This window comes from Nematolebias whitei, chromosome 5 (assembly GCF_014905685.2).
Source record: "Nematolebias whitei isolate Nwh7 chromosome 5, NemWhi1, whole genome shotgun sequence".
In the NCBI taxonomy this organism is placed as follows: Eukaryota; Metazoa; Chordata; class Actinopteri; order Cyprinodontiformes; family Rivulidae; genus Nematolebias; species Nematolebias whitei.
In genome coordinates, this window is record NC_056502.1 from 39,413,494 (window position 1) to 39,417,619 (window position 4,126).

General features: G+C 44.4%; 1 protein-coding gene across 1 annotated transcript in view; it reads left to right on the plus strand.

Annotated features, from left to right (window-relative positions):
* Positions 1-4,126, plus strand: part of LOC119409551 (nuclear factor of activated T-cells, cytoplasmic 1) — a 160,398-nt gene that overhangs the window by 154,672 nt on the left and 1,600 nt on the right. The gene's annotated exons all lie outside the window — the stretch shown is intronic.

Below are 4,126 nucleotides of genomic sequence, written 5' to 3' on the forward strand. Positions count from 1 at the left end.
GCCCGAGCAGCAAAGCGCTGCGAAGGCCTATTGTAATTGTGTCGTTTCTTATTAGGCCCGAGCAGCTAAGCGCTGCGAAGGCCTATTGTTATTGTGTCGTTTCAAATTTTTTTCCGTCAAAGAGCGCTAATTTGGAGGCCTTAACATATTCGAAAACTCACCATATTTGACCCAAAATTGTCCCCAGCGAGAAATGCGAGGTATTTAATGGAACCAAAAGTGGGCGTGGCCAAACTGCTCCACAGCGCCCCCTAACGTGAGATATGACAACTGGTAAGTCCTAGAGAGCTGAAATTTGGTACACATGTAGAACCCACAGAATCAAGAAAAAAAGTCTCTTGGAGGTATGTCTTAAACCCAACAGGAAGTCGGCCATTTTGGGTCAAAGGGTCAATTTTGGCCGTTTTTCGCTTTTCGTACACGGCGAATTTGAACGAACTCCTCCTAGGGATTTCGCTCAATCGGTTTCAAACTTGCGCCATTTTGCTCAGTAGGCATGGGGGACCAAAAGTTATCAAAACGGTGCAAACCGACGCATGTTGAGGGGGCGGGGCCGGACCTCAAAATTATGCTTCACGCCAAAAATTTCCAAACGCTACAACTTTCACGTTGAAAAACAGAATTGCACCAAATTTGGCACGAGTCATCCCTGTCCAATGCCCGACGATACCCTGAGGTCAAATTTTGACGTCATCAAAGCCCCGCCCCCTGAGAACAGGAAGTGACTTTTTTTGCTTGGAATGCTCCTTCCCTGACACTCTGGACCCAATCACGATGATCCTGTGTTAGAAGGCAGACAACAAGTTGGTCTGACTTGCTTTGAAGCGCAAAGCGTTTCCGCTGGAGGATGTGGGCGTGGCGGCGTGGCGAAGTCAGAAGTGACGCCGTGACAATACGTTTGGCTCTAAATTCCACAGATTTGATCCGAGGTTCATCAAAATCACTACGATCGATCATTGCCCGCCCCTTGAACAGGAAGCCATGATAATTGCGCAATAGCCTCTATAGCGCCCCCTAGAATATTTTAAAACCTCGGCCCCAAGACGTTTTTCGACCGATAAATCTGAAACTCGGTGAACATGTGTATCTTCTCAGGACCTATGAAAAAGTCTCTTGGAGCTCAGGTCCAAAACCAACAGGAAGTCGGCCATTTTGGGTCAAAGGTTAATTTTTGGGCGTTTTTAATGGCGAATTTTAACGAACTCCTCTTAGGGATTTTGAAGGATTGCCTTCAAACTTGGTTAATAGACCTTTAAGACATTGGAGAGTAAAAGTTATCAAAAGCTTTCGGTTTCGTTTTGTTAAAGGGGCGTGGCCAGGCCTCAAAGTTGAGCTTCACGCCATAAATTTCCAAACGTTATAACTTTCAACTTGAATGACAGATTTGCACCAAATTTGGCACGAGTCATCCCTGTCCCATGCCCGACGATACCCTGAGGTCATATTGTGACGTCATCAAAGCCCCGCGCCCTCAGAACAGGAAGTGACTTTGTTTAATTGGAATGCTCCTTCTTTGACACCCTTAATCTAATCAGGATGATCCTGTGTTAGAAGACAGATAACAAGATGGTCTGACTTGATTTAAACTACAAACAGTTATAGCTGGAGGATGTGGGTGTGGCGCCATGGCGAATTAAAAAGAGACGCCGTTGCAATACGTTTGGCTCTAAATTGCACAGATTTGAGCCCAGATGAACCAAAATCACTATGATTGATCATTATCCACCTTTGAACAGGGTTCCATGATAAGTGGCCAAGAGCCTGAACAGCGCCACCTACATTCTTCTTACAGTTATATCTCAGTGATACAACATCCAATCTGAACCAGATTTTTGGTGCGTCATTACTGAGAACTGATGGACATTTTAGTTTTGTTGTTTAATATTTGACTCAAGTGCGCCCCCTAAAATTATTCAAACTGTTTTGTCTCAGTGATATATCAGCCGATCTGCACCAAATTTATGGTGTGTTATTATTTAGCCCTGGTGGACACAGTAGTAATGTTTTTTAAATTTTGACTCTACAGCACCCCCTACAATATAGCAAGAGTTATATCTCAATGATAAATCATCCGATCTGCACCAGATTTTTGTGGCATAATGTGTGACCATGTCTACACACATTGTTATTGTAGTTTAATATTTGACTCAAGTGCGCCCCCTAGATTATTCAAACTGTTATATCTCAGTGATATGTCATCCGATGTAGACCAGATTTTTGGTGTGTGATAAGTGAGAACTTAAACACGCAATGGTATTGTTGTTTTACTTTTGACTCAAGTGCGCCCCATAAATAATTCAAACTGTTATATCTCAGTGATATATCGTATGATCTGCACCAGATTTTTGGTGCTGGACTAGTGAGGACTTATGGACACAGTTGTGTTGTTGTTTAATATTTGACTCAAGTACGCCCCCTAGATTTTTTAAACTGTTATATCTCAATGATATATCATCTGATCTGCACCAGATTTTTGGTGTATTATTATGTAGTCCTGCTGGACACATTAGTAATGTTTTTTAACTTTTGACTCTAGAGCGCCCCCTATAATATTCTAACACTTGTATCTCAATGATATACCATACGATCTGCACCAGATTTTGGGTGCATCATTAGTAAGCAGTTATGGACACATTAGTAATGTTTTTTAACTTTTGACTCTAGAGCGCCCCCTATAATATTAAAATAGTTATATCCGCGGTCGCAGCTGATGTCAAAGGTTCGGCGAATGCACATTCCGGAGAACGGGCGCGTGACGGTAGCGTGAGCGTTCTCGATGGCGACCGGGAAGAGTCGCTGGAGTTCCCGCGGTCGCGGTAAGGCCGCAGCGGCACTTCGCTGCGAGGGCCTTCAACGCTGCTTGCAGCTTTAATTAGGCCCGAGCAGCAAAGCGCTGCGAAGGCCTATTGTAATTGTGTCGTTTATTAGGCCCGAGCAGCAAAGCGCTGCGAAGGCCTATTGTAATTGTGCTGTTTCTTATTATTATTATTAGGCCCGAGCAGCAAAGCGCTGCGAAGGCCTATTGTAATTGTGTCGTTTCTTATTATTCTTCTTCTTTTTCTTCTTCTTCTTCTTATTCTTTTCCAAGTTTAAGCGCTTATTTGGAGGGGTTAGCATATTGGAAACCTAGCCAAACTTTACCCAAAATTGTCCCCCGCGAGAAATAGTAGTATGATAATGGAACCAAAAGTGGGCGTGGCCAAACTGCTCTACAGCGCCCCCTAACGTGAGATATGACAACTGGTAAGTCCTAGAGAGCTGAAATTTGGTACATATGTAGAACCCACCGAATCATGAAAAAAAGTCTCTTGGAGGTATGCCTTAAACCCAACAGGAAGTCGGCCATTTTGGGTCAAAGGGTCAATTTTGACCGTTTTTCACTTTTCGTACACGGCGAATTTGAACGAACTCCTCCTAGGGATTTTGCTCAATCGTTTTCAAACCTTCGCCATTTTGCTCAGTAGGCATGGGGGACCAAAAGTTATCAAAACGGTGCAAACCGACGCATGTTGAGGGGGCGGGGCCAGGCCTCAAAGTTGAGCTTCACGCCATAAATTTCCAAACGTTATAACTTTCTACTTGAAAACCAGATTTGCACCAAATTTGGCATGACTCATCCCTGTCCCATGCCCGACGATACCCTGAGGTCAAATTTTGACGCCATCAAAGCCCCGCCCCCTCAGAACAGGAAGTGACTTTTTTTGCTTGGAATGCTCCCTCCCTGACACTCTTGACCCAATCAGGATGATCCTGTGTTAGAAGGCAGATAACAAGTTGGTCTGACTTGCTTTGAAGCGCAAAGCGTTTCCCCTGGAGGATGTGGGCGTGGCGGCGTGGCGAAGTCAGAAGTGACGCCGTTACAATACGTTTGGCTCTGAATTCCACAGATTTGATCCGAGGTTCATGAAAATCACTATGATCGATCATTGCCCGCCCCTTGAACAGGAAACCATGATGATTGCGCAATAGCCTCTCTAGCGCCCCCTAGAATATTTTAAAACCTCAGCCCCGAGCCATTTTTCGACCGATAAATCTGAAACTCGGTGAACATGTGTATCTTCTCAGGACCTATGAAAAAGTCTCTTGGCGCTCCAGTCCAAAACCAACAGGAAGTCGGCCATTTTGG